This window comes from Lathamus discolor, chromosome 4 (assembly GCF_037157495.1).
Source record: "Lathamus discolor isolate bLatDis1 chromosome 4, bLatDis1.hap1, whole genome shotgun sequence".
Classification (NCBI taxonomy): Eukaryota; Metazoa; Chordata; class Aves; order Psittaciformes; family Psittacidae; genus Lathamus; species Lathamus discolor.
Window position 1 is genome coordinate 9258872 of NC_088887.1, and position 17368 is coordinate 9276239.

The following is a 17368-nucleotide window of genomic DNA, read 5'->3' on the forward strand; positions in this document are numbered from 1 at the left end:
AAAAAAAAAAAAGAAAAAGTTTAATCAGATATCTTAGAGCTAAAAACTTCACCTGGTTCATTGTGTTTCTGAATTTGTCACATTAATTTGTAGTAGATTCTGATGTGGCTGTTAAGCTGGATTGGAAATGTAACCAATAATAGTTTGAAAAAAACCCTTAAGAGAACTATGGATGTTCCTATCTTCTAGGTGAGAATTTCTCACTGTGTGAGACACAAACCATTGGTTCAGCACTTACCACAGTGGAGATCTTAGGGAGATCTTCTCCTGGTGGAGGATGTTTCAGCTCATCCATCAGTGGATGTTTGTGAGTAAGCTGTGAAACTCCTTACCTTGGGCTGCTGCAGATGCCAGAAGATCAAGCGAGTTCAAGCAAAAGGCTCAACAAGTACACAGACAGAAAGTCCGCTGAGGTTTATCCAATACAAAGAGGAAACATCTCTGGCGGCGGAAAGTCCCTGAGAAATAAATTGTTCAAAGCTGATACCTGGAGGAAGTACCCTCTCTTCTTATACTCCTGTCTTTCTGGCCACAGCAGAAAATGGGATTTGAAGCAAAAAGGGCGTTTGCTCTCCTGCTGCACAGTCGCTTTCATGATGTTGCACTTCATTGGGTTCCCATCCCCTCCTGACCTCCATCCCCTTAACGCACAGGAGGTTTCCACCACATCAGCTGAGCTGAATGCTGAATGACTGAGCTCTGGCTGAAGCAATGAGACTGGCAGCTATGAGAACCTCTTCCATAAGAATGTACAAGGGTTATAGTTCATAAAACCAGTTAGTATTAAATAGCCTTGGGCTAAAGGAGGGTCCCTCCTTTAGGAAAGAAATAAAGCAGAGGTTCTTTTGCTCTCTTAGCTTCACCTGATCCACAGGAGCAGTAATAGGGGCTGATGGTACCTGCCAGAATGTTTGATTTTGCTAGCCCCCTCTTATGGAAAATGAAGGTTTTTCCAACCAGATTAATCGGCTGAACGTTGCAGCTGGCTTACCCCGTGAATACTACACAAAGCTAGCATATGGCTCATTACAATATACCCTGACTAAGTGTGCAGCCAAACAAGCCACCAAGGCATTTTTACTTCTCTGATGTGCTGTTTGCACTTTTTGCAAACAAAGCAACAAACAATTCCTTTGGAGGCACTCGTCAATTTTAGATGAGGCTTGGGGATGCTGAATTTCTGACTGTATGTTGTAACTGTGAATGATGTTAAAGCCGTCCCTGTCCCTTGGTAGATGGACAGTTTTCTGCTGCAAACCAGTTTAGGTTCCATATCTCTGACGTTAGGTTTATGTATCTGTGACAGTGGATGGATAGTTGCTCTCAATATGTCTCCCAGGTCATGTCCCAAGATTCACATCTGCATCCAACACCTTTCTTGGCCAACAGTGTCTGTAACTACTGTCCTGATAGTGCTCAGTTTCTCATTGATTAGACATTACCTGCAGTTTCTGCCCTGAGGTGGAAGCTCTGGTTTCACTGCAAACGCCTTCAAGGGTTTCAGGCTGAGCAAAGAGCTTATAAACCACATTTTTGTGCTTAAACATACTGAAAAACACAGCAAAAAGAAAGAGAAAAGAAAATCAATGTAGTCCTGAGAGGCAGGAGTGGCTGCTGTGGTCTCCTAGCAGTGACTAAAACAGCGATAGCAACCCTGAGCATAAAGGAATAAATTTTGTATGTCAAAATGTCTCTCTTGGAACAGTTGTGCTACACTACCTCAGAGAGAGACCATGTGTTCTTCATAGGCACTTTTCTTTCCAAGCAGTCATCATTTGGCTGGAGTGGTGCTCATAATCTTGACATTTATACCCTTCGTTCTCTGCCTTATCACCAGCTTATGGAAGACTTGTTTGGACTGTTTCTTGCTCTGGAGACTGTTGAAGATCCCACAGAAGTACACAGAAGCCCTTACAGGTGGTTTGTCTGGCAGAAGCAACAGCACTCTGGATTTGGAGGCAGAGAGGGCACTTGGCAGATGGCAGCTTCCGCACAGTGCCCTCAAAATGCCCTTAACAAGGACAACCGCATGTATTTCAGGAGCTATTCCTACCGCAAGTGTGCCATTCAGTGCAGTACTGGGGCTCTGCTCAGTAGGTTTGGCACCCATTAAAGTCTTAACCTCTGCTGCTGCAGGTTATCACTTGTCCTTCAACAGCAACTCCACATTGCAAAATAAGGCTTTTGGTCCTGCCCTGCCCTTGCAAAAGATGTGTGATAACTTAGGAAAACCCTCAGAAATTAAGGTGTAAAGACAGTCAGACATCAGACAGGTACTGCTGAGCATCAGGTAGAAGCTCACAGTCCAAATGAGCAGAAGTTTAAAGAACTAAGAGCACTGTGGCAACAACATAGAAAGTCTCATGGGCACCTACTTGTCTGACCTGGTGGGTTGGCACACACTATATGATGGCCAGGCACAGTGTGTGTTCTACACTGAACTGTGTAGACATAACTTAGGCTTCAGTATGAAAAATAGAAAGCATCTATGGGTGATGGGATTCTGTGTTTTTAGCTCCAGACATGGGAAGTAGGGGATACTCATTATGTCAATAAATCAGGATGCCACAGAGAGGTTTTCTATAGGTAGCAGTAGGGCTTTTCTCCAGAATACAGGTTTGCACCTTGGTGGGGAGGCATGTGTGTGTGTGTGTCCCAAGACACAAAGGGTCTTGTGGACTTTGTTTCTCTAAAGAGCTATAGTTCTGAAGGGGATCTTGGGATCCTGAAAAGATTAAACAAAAGAAAGACCCTCACTCATAGCACCAGGAAGGGACAGTGCACACAGCCAGTTTCACAGCAAAGAACACTTTGTCCTTAGAACACTAGTGCAGCTAGGCAGTGGGAAAGGAGAAGGAAACAGGAGGTTTCAAGTCATCCTTGTGTTCAGGTGTTTTGGTTGGTATGTTGGGAAAGGGACACCAAACCCCTCACCTGGAACAGCATCCCAGAGAAAGAGCTGGCTTTGCCCTGCAGCTCTAGGATACCTGCAGTCAGCAGATCTCTCAGCCAGCCACAATACTAGTTTTTATTCTCCCAAGTTGGTTGTTGCCTCAGAAATTTACAGTCTAGTTCAAGACATGAGTTGATGAGAGCAATGAGGGACACTGAAACAGGGAGGCAGCAGTGTGAATCCAAATGAACACATAAGTTACCTGGATGCAGAAAACACGGACACAATGGGGTTTGCCACTGAGGTCAGTGGTACAAATGAAATACGTACACTGGCTCTGAACTGCCCATTACAGCTAATATGTGCTGGCAGATTTCCACAAGCACTCAGGTAAAAAGAAGTCCTGAGGAAGGCTTTCAAATGGAGTGGCTTTGGACTGTATATTGTATTAGGATATTATATATCCTGGACGTGAAAGTGCAGACAGTGCGACAATTGATACCACAGTGCCCTGACACCAGGAAAGAGGCTTGACTCTACACACTAAGGACATCAAGAAGCCTGGAGGCCTCAGCTGGGACCCTCCCGTAGGTTTGTTTCAGGATAACTTACAAACAAACCACTGAAACAGGATGGGCATCTGGCTGGGGTGAAAACACTCAGCCGGATGTACAAAGAAACAGCTTAGCTACATGTGAATTTTGGAGGACAGATCAGCAGAAAGGCTAGCTGTCCCACTGCTCATCGTCTGAACATTAGTAGCTGTTTGGTGAGTCTGGGCAGGAAGACTCCCATCCAAAACATCGTCTCCCCTCTTTTTTACTATGCTGTTACAACCAGCTTTAACAGAAGCTTAACTCACCCAGATACCAAAGCTGAGCATAGCTACTGGAGTAGACAGACCCAATAACAACTCTTTGCAACTCAGCTGAGCAGCCTTACCTCTGTTTCCTTTTGTACAGGGCCCAGTTTTTAGCGTTCCTACTCAGCATCCCCAGCAATTCAGGGCGGGAAGAAAGCAAAACGTGCCTGGCTGAGGTGGGGTGAGGCTCCTGCGAGCCCCAGCGCAGGAGAACCGGGGTAAATAAGCAGCTAAACAGATAGATAAATACCCAGCCGTGCCGTGCGTTGATGGCTCCGCACCGGGAACAAAGGGTGCCTGCGCCGCCGGCCAGGGCCGGCAGGGAGCGGCCGAGCGCTGCCGCGGGGCTGGCGTTCAAGCAGCATCCCTTTTGGCATGTCTCCTGAAGCTCGAGTCGCGTGGGGCATTACAACAAATGGCACATCTTCCTGCTTAAACGTGCTGTTTAAATATCATAGAATCACAGAATGGTTTGGGTTGGAAGGGACCTTAAAGATCATCTAATTCCAACCACCCTGCTACGGGCAAGGACAGCACAGCACGCTGACATGTCTGAAATCTGGGTTTCAATGGTGTAGCCTGGATTAAGCTTTGTCAGAATATGAAGACAGCCTCGTCAGATGTTTCTGGCAAAAGATATGCGAATTTGCTATTCAGATTTGTAAAGACCTAGTTCTTAATTGCTATTATGATCAGCCACTCTGCCCATCACTCTACCACCCTATACAGCTATAATATACAATGAAAGAAGATCTTTCTACTAGCAGTGAGAGAAGCAGCTGCTCTATAAGAGGACTGGCTTGCTCAACATGGCAATGCTTACCAACATATTGGCCACTTGGCCATGATGGTCACATTTCCCAGACTGCTGGGGACTGTTAAATTGTCCTAACAGGTACAGAATATGTTTATAATGGCAAAACCTGGAAAAGAAGGAGAGAGCGCATGTGGCCGTTCCAAGTCTAAAGCACACAGTTGAATTCCTGGAGGTAAAAGCAGGTGGTGGTTTTATATCTATTTAAGCCTCTGGACTAGAGCATAGAAGCAAATTTGTCCTAAATTAGCTTAGGCTGAATGGGAAAAAATCTTCCAGAAAACTGCAATGGGAGAATGCAAGTCTTGTGCAGCAAATTCAGAGACTTTTTAGAGAATCTGGATCATGCTAAAATGTGGGAGAGTCATCCTTGTCCTCCAAAAGGAGAAGGATGTCTCTACATTAAAAATACATGTTCTTCTGATACAGTGCATTCTACAGGAATTTAAAATGCAGTCAGCAAGAGGGAAACAAATTTCCAGTCTCTTTGGGTTTGTATGCTAAGAGAAAGGGAGATCTTAATTCCACTGGTATTTTAATCCTGGAAAATTGTGGGTTATTCCCTGAACAAGCTTTACAACTCTGCTGCACACGTTGCAGGCCAGATTCTGTCCTGTACAGGGCTGTTGAAAATGTGGACTAATTGTTGCTGTTCTGGGTGGGTTTCAGTGAAAGTCCTTAAGCATCTCTGTGGGAGTGGGTTTGGATGTCCTCCTCATTCCAGAATCAAAGCCATGAATGCCTGCAATTCTGTTCTTACAAATGCTTTATGGGTGCGGAAAAGGCATACTGACTTTGAAATTAGCTCATTCTAGGACCTACCTCATCCCATTAACCCTTACCAGTACCATTAGTATGCATTTCGTATAAAAGTAGCTGTACTGGGTCGGGCCAAAGATCAGTACTGTCCACCACTGACCAGTTGTAGATATCAAAGGAAGAGTATAGGGAAAAGGGAAAACATACCCCAAGGCTTCCCAGCCCCCTTTCCCAATCTTCTTGCAACATCTGGCTGGTGCTTAGTAGGTCTGGACGTGTTTTCTTCCATTGCCCAATCCACTTTGGAAGTTCTGCCCATTCAACCCCAGACCTGTCTCCAGGAGAGCTCTGTGAAGCCAGTGGAAGAAGTTTCCTGGGCAGAAGACAGTTCACACAAGTGGTTCTACTAGATTCTGATGACAAGCAACGTTAGTAGGAACTGACGTTAACTCCAAGCCCCAGTAGGCAGCAGCAATAAAGAACTTCCCTTCTGCTATTTCCACTACTGCCACGTGGGGCCTGAGGCCTCCCCTTTGAGACTGGGATCATTCTTCGTCTCTTAGCTCCTCATTGACTTAACTGCCAAAGAGGACATCTGGTAGCAAAGGGAGCTGGTGCCTCTTCTGAAGGGGAAAGACAGTATCTTTATTAGCAGCTGCATTTAGACTTCTAACTAATTTCATCTAGGCCACTGAACAGTTGGGGGATGACAGCAACTCCACTGAGTTTTGAGGGTACAAGCGCACCTAAAGGCTTCAGCTGTATTAACATGTTTGGCTACTGCGTGACAGATCTGCCATCGGGTATGAATTCAGGGATTGCATCCTAAGAAGAGCTGGCAGTTTTGATCCGTTCATTGGTCATGACACCTGAGGCAGGAGTTTGCGGAAGTCTCAGACTCCAACGCCTTTAATGATTGCAGCCACTGAAGTGAGTCGTGTGGAGGGGGCAGAGGCTCCATTAGGAGGGATGAAGGAAGCACAAGTGTGAACAGCTGCGTTACTCTTCACTGGGGCTGAGATATCCATCCTAACCCCAGGCTGGGCAAGAAAAAGGGCTCCAAGCTTCTCAACAGAGATTAACTTCCTCACTGCATCACGGTTCAATATCCTTGTGTGTGGGTACTGGGAACTGAATCCCACCCTTTATTAGATCTCCAAAGAGGTTAAGTGGAGCAAGAATTCAGAAATAGGAGTAGGAGGCTTAGGGCAATGGAAGCTATGAGCTAGACTGATTTCATAAGCTTTATGAGATGCACAGGGAGTCAACAACAGTGCTGGAAGATGTTAAGAGATCTTTTCCCGCACGTAGCTGTGAAGGACTGCTACTATCCCCAGTCTTGTTGCAGAGTGAGAGAGTGAACAGAGAAGCAGTTAGGATATATGATGAGGAAGGACCACAGCATGGCATGCCCTGGGCTGGCAACCTTCCTGCAGGGAGGGGACAAAGGTAAATATCTTTCAATAAGGGTAGATGCAGTAGGACAGAGCATGAAATAAGGTCTCTATAAGGATTTGGATTTTAAATAATTTGTGAGATGCACAGGAAGCCAGAAGGATTTTAAACAGGGGCTGTAGGGACAAGCTTGTAGCTCAAGCAAAGAGAATCCTGATCCTTGTCTCAGATGCATGCCATGCTAATTATACTGAGTGGAGATAAAACCTGACTTGTTGACTTGCTTTGCTTCCTGTGTAATGTGTTTTTAGGGATCAGTTTGTGGAGCTGGAAGAGATGCATAGGATGTGAGTGGAGCATTGTGCAGTGATGCTAACACACCATAGTATTTCCAGTACCCTGAAACAAGTATTTCTGCATGATGCAGTGTGGGCTTACCAGTTCATTCAAAACTGACTTACAGCTCTTAACCTTGACATCCACTTGTCTAACAGACTCAGCCATTCTGGGCTTGCTTTGAGGGACTTTGCTTGTTATTTCTTCATCGGGTATTTTTTCCTAGTCAAAAACTCCTCATCAGTTCAGCTCTGTTCAGTTCAAGTTACGGTGGTGGGAGAGGGAAAGCTACCAATGTTTACCTTCTGTACCAACAACAATAATGTTGGAAGCACTAATGAAGAGTAGGAAGGGTGTTTGCATAGAAAACATGTTGTCTGCGTTTCATCTGAGAATGAGAAAAAAACCTGTGTTTGCCAGTTCTAAGCTTGACAGGTTTCTGCCAAAACAGAAGCGTTGCCAACAAAAGCAAGAAAAGATTTGCTAAGAATACAGGCAGAGCTGCCTTTTCTTATTGTGTGTGGAAAATAGTTGGGAAGGGATTAGTCCAGAGTGCCACTTAGAACGATTTTATCATATGTGCCGTATGGACTGCATTGCAAGCTTCTCTATAGTATACTAATAAAGAAAGAAGCAGAAATAAGTGAAGTGACAAAATGCATGTATGTCTATGAAGACTGAAAGCAAAGAAGTAAAAATGGAAATGGAGAGTCTTTTTTTTGTCAGGGATGCAAGACTTACAAGCAAACAGTCAAGAGATGGGAGCCTCAGATTTCACCATGGGAGCAGAGAAGAACTAGATCAGCCAGCATGGGTGATACAGCTCCTGGAAAAGAGAATGCAACATGTGAGGTAGAACTGAACAGCCCCTTCTTCAAAATCTGCTGTCATTTTAGTAGCCTGAACAGAGTCCTGTGTTCCCCACTGGTATGTTCTGGCCCACTTTGACCACTAGTTGAGTTACATTCCTGGTGCAAAAAAGAGGAACCACATTCCATAAATCATATGGGATCTAGTTGTTCAACTATTTGAAAGTCAATGGAAACATGCGAATTAAGTCAACTAAGAGCTGTGAGCAGAGCCAGGTCAGTCCTATTCAGAAACCACGGCGCCTGAGGTAGTCAGTTTCTAGGTTTTAGGTTGTGGAATCAAGCTTTTCCCTAACCCAGGAAAAGTCTGGGTCCAGATTTGGACAGTCTAAAATACTTTCTAAGGTACCCCATGTGCCAGAATGTGCCTGCTGCCATCCCATCCATCCCTCCCTCCCTCCATCATTATTGCCTCTAAGCGAGACTGGTTTTAAGTATACACTCATTAATTGCTGATTTCTTTGGCATTCCACTTGGGCCCATTAAATGAGTTTATATTCCATTTCCAATTATCTGTAAATAAAACATAACAGCTACACAGGCACCAAAGGAGAGAGAAGGCAGAAATGGAAGAGAGAATAGTCAAGAGAGCTTTTTGGATTCAATTCAAAGAAGTTTGTCCTTGATTTATGCTATACCAAATGCGTACGAGGCTCTGAGACTTTTTTAGATTGAAACATTTCTTGAAACGATTTGAATTTGCACTTTGAAGTTTCACCCACTTCACATCAACTGAATATCCTTACCCCGTGGTCAGTACTTCCTAAAACATGGGCATTTATCTAGTGTCAATCTCAAATCATCCAAGCAGCACCAGATGAGCCGTTTCACCTCCGTGCCTCCATTCGCTCCCATCCCCTCCCAAAGGAAATAGATTATTCTTCTTGTCCACATGCCAGTATTTTCCAGAACTTGCATATTTCCTGATTTTGGCACTGATTCAAAAGCTACTTAAGGTCAATGCAAAGATTTCAACTGATTTCCCTGGGCTTTACCTTGGTTAATAAATATACTCTGAAGTCTTTGGACAAATAGCACTGTAGAAATGCACTGTTAGTACCAGGGCATCTTACACTGTCTTTAGTCAGTTCTTTGGCTGGCAGTATTCCCACTGAAGACAGACTGAGTGAAAGCCACGTGTCAAGCTCCAGATTCCACCCATTGTCTTCTAGAACAACTGACTTGTAATGCAAATTGTTCTGCTTTGTTAGGAATGAAGTGTAGCAACTCACCAGAAGTGTTTATTCCCAGGGACATTTCTTGATAGGCAAGATGCATTGCACCCAGGCAGGGAGATCTAGCTTTTTTTTACATCCTAGGCAGTACAAGCCCAAAGAGAGCTTCCCTAGTGAGCAGAACGATCCCTATTTCCTACGTAGGGAAGAAGAGGTAACGACAGTTTAAAGCCAAGCTCCTGTCAGACAACAGGAAACCTCCCATCAGCCTCTAAAGTGCCCGGATTTGTCTAATGAATCGGTAGCACAGGCAGGGAACTGGCCCAGACCTCTCAGGAGTAAGAGCAGGAGCTCCACTCCTTCTTTAGCACCGTCTAAACTGCTTGCATTCATTTAGTCATGTTGATGAATGGTTGTTGGCTTTGGCCATTCACCAGTGCTGATGCTGAAAAACAGTGTGGAGGCACTCTTGGCTGTTTAGGTCCCCTTTGTTTTAACACTGATCTGCTGAGGTCTCTAACTCTCTCACTGTTTAGTGCTTAAGACCCTGACAGGAATCTTTCTGTGGTGAAGATCCAGCACCTAGGTACTATTGGAAAAGAATCCTGCCCGACAGAGAAATCCTGCAGCGTTTCCTCAGCGTCTCCCAAGCTATAAGGGTTTACCTCTTAACAGGATTGCTGAGATGAACAGATGCGCCTTGACCTGAAAATTCTCAGCATTTTGATCAGTGTATTAACACACAGCACTTGAATTGTCAAAATCATTTACACCTCCAAACACATTCCTTTTGCCAGGCGGTTGGAAGAAGTGTGTTGAATGTCTAACAAAGGCACTGACCTGTATGTGAGACACAGCTAGCTCTTTGGATCATACACCCAGTAATGCTGTTTGTCAAAGCAGGATAGATAGCAGTCCCTGGGTCTGAATTGACACTCTGGAGTCACACCAGCCACGACAGACGTTTCTTTCTGGTTTAAAAGAGGTGCCACATACAGAGAATACCCTGTAAGCTTTCTGTGGTGCCGTTCATGCAAGCGCACCGTGTCAGATGGGTAAGCAGGTAAAGTCAGTTGTGCTGCTTCTCACAAGCTGCTGCCCAGTGCTGGGCAAGAGCGGCAGCATTTATGGTGAAATAAAAGTCAGGAATCAGTAGGTTTCAGGGCATGTTTCTATGACCTGTTACTAAGCAAGTTCATCTTCAGATCCTGTTACAAAGATGTGCTGCAGCAGTCACCCTCAAGGGTTGTCTTTGAGGGGCAGAGGTTGAAGATTTCAGTTTCTGTAGCCTAGGATGTCTTCAACAAGCAGTCAACATCTTATTTCTGTCTGCCAAGTAATACAGCAAAGCCATTGGTTCAGCTCAGGAAGGACCCAGGGAAACAAAGAAGAAATGGGTAACAATAATTCATTATTAAACCTGAGCTCTTGGCTCCTTCCACCAGTGGATAGTTTAGATATCAGAGATAAAGCACATGGCTTCCAGCAGGATGGATTTGCACATATATCTGCTTGGCTGTAACAAAGTAACTGCTAATCAAAGTGGAGACTCCAGCCTTTGAACCCTGCCTATCTATTGTTTGGGGCTTGGGGCTCACAGTTCCTTGGGCATTGTTTGCAGTGTTGATCCAACAAAAGACATCTTTTCTGATGCAGCAGTCTGTGTCAAAGTGGGAAGGAAATACTGAAGGCAATGGTAAGTCAGTGTATACATATGTATTTTAATGCTGTCTGCCATATCACTATAAGAAGACATCTTCATCCATAAGGAGACTTCTGTTTTGTAGAGGGAACCATTTCTGGTCCTTACTCACTGAGCGTGTAGCGATATGGAAGAGGGTAATGGCCTCCAGTGCTGCAAGATCCACAGCAAGAATGAGACTACATGGAAAGAAACTTGCCGAAATGGTGGAGGGATAATCTATTCCAGTCTCAAAATGATGTGCCCAAGCCTGCAAGTCAGGGTTCTTGCTTTGCTGTTAACACTGTTGGTCAAGGGGTGCACAGACAAAGTTTAAAGCTACTCCTTTCACATTTCACTGGAGGAAAGGTGAAGTAGCGAGTGAGATACACTGTTGTGGGTAAACCCCCAGCACCTGCGTGATATAGGGAAGCCTGCAATGAATTTGGTGAGTACAGTAACCCCAGGGAAATTAGAGTTCAGGGAATTGATGCTTATACAAACATAAAATGCAGAAGAAACATACATGGAAGAAGAAATATGCTTAAAGTAACAACAACAAAACTGGCTTTGAGACTCCCTAAAGATCCCTGCAAGTTATCCCATCTCTGGACTGACAGGACTCCAGTTTGTCCATAGACATAGACCCAGGTTAGGGACAGAGTAGCAGGGGCTGCTGAACAGAACCAAAACCAGCATCAAAACAACTACAGCAGTATTTGCCTGAGTAAACAATTTACATGAAGCAGGAAAGCCTACTCATAAATCATAACCCAGTGCACTCTCCACAGAAACAACTCGAGACAATGAGGATACCATAAAGGTCATGAGAAGGTGGGGAAGGTGGTGGAGGAACAGCACCATTTCACCTCCCAGTCGGGTGTCTTCAGCAGAAGGAAAGCCCAGCTGTGTAATGGAAGGTAAGGTACACGACACAGACTGCCAGCGAGAAGGGTTTCTATAGTGTGGTAACAGAGCCAGCGAGATTCACACATGCAAGGCACATCTCTGAAGACTGCTGTTCAGCTGCCATTGTAGTAACTCTGCTCTAAGATCAATGATCAATTTGATTTCTGCTGGACTGCAGACCTAGCTGCCATGTAATACTAACCAAAATGATGAGCAGGAAAATGAGCAGGGAGGAATACATCTGTGTGACAATGATATGCTTTGGCCAGTGCAGGGCAAGTGCAATTCATAGTAGAAATGCTTTATTCTTCTGTACAAGAAATAGCAACCTATTGTGTGCTTGAAATAGTTTAACACATCCTACTCTCAGGAAGGATTCAAAGGAAGCCAAAACTATGCCTCAGAAAAGTTAGGAGCAAAACCATAGCAGTGGGAAGAATTTCAGTATTGATGTGTGCAGTGTACTAATGCAAGCTTACCTGGATGTCAACATCTCCCTGAAGGTTAGAAGCATGATAACTGCCTTGCCTCTCTGGGTCTACCACAGAAACATTGCACCATTTCTCTTGATAACAAGCAGAAAACAAACTACTTTTTATTGCTGTGGAGTTGACCAGACAGGATACAGTTGAAAGTACCAACATGATGCCTGTCCAGGAGCAGCATAATAAAGGCTGCTCTGCAAGGGAGGGCGGCAGGGAGCTGAGAGTGATCTCAATAGAGGCAGGGCAGCACCATCACCATCACAGTCTCCCAGTACCTGAGCAAGGCAAGGTTGTGACAGCCCACTGACAGTCCCAGACAAGCTGAAGTGATATGTCAGGTCAGGGGGCCTGATCAGAAGCAGTAGGAGATGGGGTCAGAGCCAGGACTTGGAACAAAGCTACTTACAATGTAGTCCTGGCATCCAGCCTTGAAAACCAGCCAGGATGAGGCAGAGGTACACCTAGGACACAGCTCAGGCTACATCTGGGCACCTGAGTCCTTAAGCAGAGCATGTGCTAGTGCATTTAATAAAGGCCTAATAAAGGCTGGGCAGGGCAATTAAAGTTAATTGATGTCTTTAAGTCCTAATAGCACCCAGAAACACCCTTTCCAAACAGTATTTCAAACTTTCAGTGTGAAAACCTCAGGAAACAAGATACGCTATTGCTTAGTTTAACATATAGGATCATGGTGGAATGCCTGAACATCCTCACCATGTGTAAGAACGGTTATTGTAAATCTTTTTCAGCACTGTAGCAAAATATGTCAAGCAGGTGAAAGCCCTGCGAGGCTAAGATAAAGGTTGATATTGACCCTTTTATGCCACCTGTGAGACTACTGAAGTACAGAGTTCTGCTGCCTTGATTCTCAAGCCAGCAAACAACAAAGGACAGATCCACATCTATAGCCATCTATAGACTTTTTATGACACCACGAAGAGGAAAAGCCGCTAAGCCAAGCCTTAGTTGTATAATGAAAATGAAGTATGCAATCTGCCACAGACATACCTAGAGTTTGTGATCATATACAGCATTAAAATGATAACTTCTGCAAAGGACTGGACCCTTAGAAACTGAGATACATTAAGGTTGTGATGGGAATCCAGGAACTTATGAGAAGAGACAATTAGATTAGTGCATATACCACTGAGAAGCGTACAAGCCCTTGAATCAGGCCATACATTGTGGGTACATCTACTGTATTTCAAGTGCAAATCTACATATACATGTAAAATCAAACCTCTTGTCATCAGCACACACTTAAACAACATCTGCATTCAGTGTGGGCAATGGGAGACACACAGTTTCCAGGCTGAGGCTGCCACCAGGATTCATGTGTACGGTCACAGTGATACCACATGGACAGTGTTGGGCAGATAAGACCTCTGTATGGTCCATAGGGTGCCACACACCGCAAGGGTCTCTGGGAATTGAAGGTGACCCAAGGTTGGAACATCCTTGTAGAATGATGAGATGAATTACAGGCTGGTGATGGATATGAATAGAGCATGCTGAGGGGAATGCACTACAGTTGCCGAAGTGTGTGGACATAACCAGTGAAGCAGTGTGAGAACAGCCAGGGAGTTACAAAAAAAAACTTTTGGAAGGAAATTACATGGAAGGAGTCAAACTTGAAATGCTAGGATTTCTGGGACTTCTATTTGAGAGATTCTTGGTGACACTGGAAAAGGTCCCTCTCTGCTTATCTTAGGTTTTACATTCTTCTCTAGCCAGCTGCCTGTCTGCTGGAGGCAAGACACTGGGCTTGAGGCACATGGCCAGGATGGCCATACTTGTGAGATGCCTGAACTGAGTGAACAGTGTAGCATCTAATAACAGGAAGAGGCTTCAAAACCCCAGCCCATCTCACAAGAAAGGGCCAGATGTGACAGGATCACAAGTTACTCAAGCACGGGCTGTATTCAGGAGTTGACACTGAGTTTTGCAGGAGCTGGCATACACAACCCACCTTACTCACACAATGGATCAGAGGGCACTGCAAGACATGACTAATTAGCACTAATTGGGAACCCCTGCTCCAGATGCTGTTCCCTTTTGAACATGGCAATCTCGGGGAAGACAGTGGAGGCCGCCAAGGAACAGATGGCAAAAGCAAAGGGAGTAGAAAGGGATGTGTGCCAAGCGACACAGGACAACCTCCCTGCATAACAGAATCACCCAGTGTAAAGACTTGGCCAGAAAAGCAACACTTCTTTACCTGAGAAGTAGTCTCTTGCAACTCATGGCAGGAATGACATGTGGGAATGACTGACAAAAGGGCTATCAGGATAGTCAGGACACCATTACAGCAAAAGAGCCTGAGGCTGTGCTCAGGAGTAGGTCTGCTTCTGAGATCAAGTGGTCCCTTAAAGGATGTGTGTGTCAGACAACAGTTTGAGCTACAGTAAGATATAAGAGCTGAGGTAGCTGCAGCCTTGGGAGAGAGGGGTAAACACCACCAAAGGCAATGGAAGTGAGGCAGCAGACAGCACACACAAAGAAACAAGAGCCCCAGGTTCAGTACACGGCCAGTGGCCCCAGAGAGATTTAAGGCTCTCCTCCTGCCTCGAACTGCATCAGCCCCAGGACAGGGCAGGTTTCTAGAAGAACCTGAGGTCCAGACCGTACCAGTAACTGTGATTTTCCCATTGAATTGGCTTTTGTGCTGCTGAGGGTGGGCAGAGCCGTGCAATAAGACACCCTGAAATGCCTGACCCGAAGCCCCTGTCTCCAATTCTTTCAAAACAAATAGCAAGTAAAAAAAAAAAAGGAGCAGGTTTTAAGCAGCCTTGGTTTGCAGCCAACATGGGCACATGGTTAGCTTTAGCAGGACTGGACAGCATATGGCACAGCGACCTGGCTTGTTGTGAATAATGGAGTATAATAAAACCTGTCAACCCGCTATTGGCAGCTAGGGTGAAGAAAAAACTCTGCGTGCAGACAGTTTGAGAACACCGACTTGTCACTGCCATGCAAAATATTTTCTGGCAGTAAATATACATTCAGAAAGTGCCTCTCAGCATAGGGGGTTTATCCTCAGTTCCTGAATTTCCACAGGAATCCTTCACTCCTGTGGGGATAGCAAAGTGGGGAACGCTAACAGCTGGGAGGAACAAAAATCAGGTGCACGGGGAGGGGAAGGAGAAGGAAAGGAGCCAAGAAGCAGGTCTAGAAGCAAGAAGAGATAGAAGGGGTGGTAGGACAGCAGTCATGGCCACCAGCAGGTGTGTTGGCTGAGAAGCACGAGGGAGCTGCCTGGTGGCAGCGATGCAAGAGGGGCAATGGTGTGTCCTCAGCCAGGCAAAGGCAGGAGGAGGCAGGATCCTGTTGGAGAGGGCAACCCTGGCTGGCTCTGTGATGGAGGAGGACTTTGTGGCTGATGGGGGAGCAGTGTTTTGAGTGCTAAAGCTTGAAGGCAAGGGATCAACAGAGGGGTTGGTTTGCAATCCATCAACCCAGCCAGTGCCAGCAGAGGAACATAGGATGAGGGAAGTGCAGCTCTTTGCCTGTGACAGTTCAGCCAGTGCCTGGTTTCTGCGACATCTCTTCAGAGCACATGAGGCCGTGAGTTGGGCTTGCAAGTGCAAGTCTAGCTGATGTGCAGAGGACTCCAAGCCCCAGGTCCGCTCCTGCACTGGGAAGGCTGTGTAGAGCTCTGCCACAGCAGCGCTGGGCAGAATTACCCTTGAATTGTCATGTCTTGTGTCATCAGCTTGAGCTTTGATTTTAGGCTGAATCTCTGGACAAAAGCAAGTACTGCAGAGGTTAAGGGCAGCTCAGCCTGGGCTTGTTTGTGCCCTGCAATACTCTTCTCCCTCTTGCCTTGAATTTGGCTGTTTTCTGCTGTTATCTTGAGAGCATAGCAGGGAAGCAGGAGCACTGCTCAGTCATTACGTCCTGCCATTTCAAGCCATTTCAAGTGGGTTTTCACAAAGAAAATACTGAAAGTGGCCCCCTTAGAGCCTCAAATGCCTTAAAATGTTGCTACTGCTGCTCGGGGTGGCTGGTTTGTACTAGCAGTGGCCTGCCTTAGCTGTGCTAAATGCACTTACATGGGAGCAATAGCAACAATCTGGAATTCAGAAAGTCTACAAACAGGCAGCCCCATTTTAATTAGTTGAGTACAGAGACTAATTAATATGCAAATGAGGAGCTTACCAATATTAATCATCTGTTTTACTAGGCTGCTTCGCTAAAGAGTTTCCAAGGAATTTGCAGATGAAGTTTCCATGACATTAAAAATCAGCTCAACACTTCTCTGAGAAATACTCTCCACTTAATGCAAGGGACAGAGAGAAAAGGAGAGGGGGCTTTGTGGGGTTTTGAAGGCAAACAGCAGTGAGTACAACTAATTTCATCTTTGGCAAGTGTGGCACAGGCTGACTGACTCAACCTCTTCCAAACCCTAGCTGAAAGCATTTCATCAAGCTACACACCAAAAAGCACTTGGACCAGTAGCTGTGCATGCCCATCTGTGTATGGATGTGGGCATACCTGCTTGTGGAGCCGGACCACTGGCTAAATAATTACAGAATTGACTAAAAGCATGATTGACTAAAAAATGGCCATCTACCTTTGACATCTCTCAGTAACTGCCAACACTGTGTAACGTAACCCATGAGTAAAATCGTGCTGGGGTGTATGGATGTGGGTATACCTGCTTGTGGAGCAGGACAACTGGCTAAGTAATTGCAGAATTGACTAAAGGCATGACTGACTAAAAAATGGCCATCTACCTTTGGCATCTCTCAGTAACTGCCAACACTGTGTAACGTAACCCATGAGTAAAATCGTGCTGGGGTGTATCTTCTGTGATTTTCCTATCTCTATTACTGTCCTATCTTTATCTGTATTACTAATGCCTTAGAACACAGGAGCTGAAATGCTGCCCCTGAGCTAAGCCACTCTTTACTCTGCTGGGTTTACATTTTGCACTTGGCTGGGCTTCTAGGTGAGTTTGGTGGAGCTTCTTGTCAAATCCACTCTCTGATCCTCATACATTACTTCAATGCAATTGCATACAGGTTCCCCTCCCTGCCCCAGGGAATGCAGAAATCAGATAAAGAACGTTTTCATTTCTAACAAATCTGCCAACGCGTTTCTGTGCCTCCTGGTTTTCTTTTCATTTCCCTTTACCCCATGTCCCCCTCTGTTCAAAGCGGAGCCTAAATTCTTGGCCTGATTTGTCCC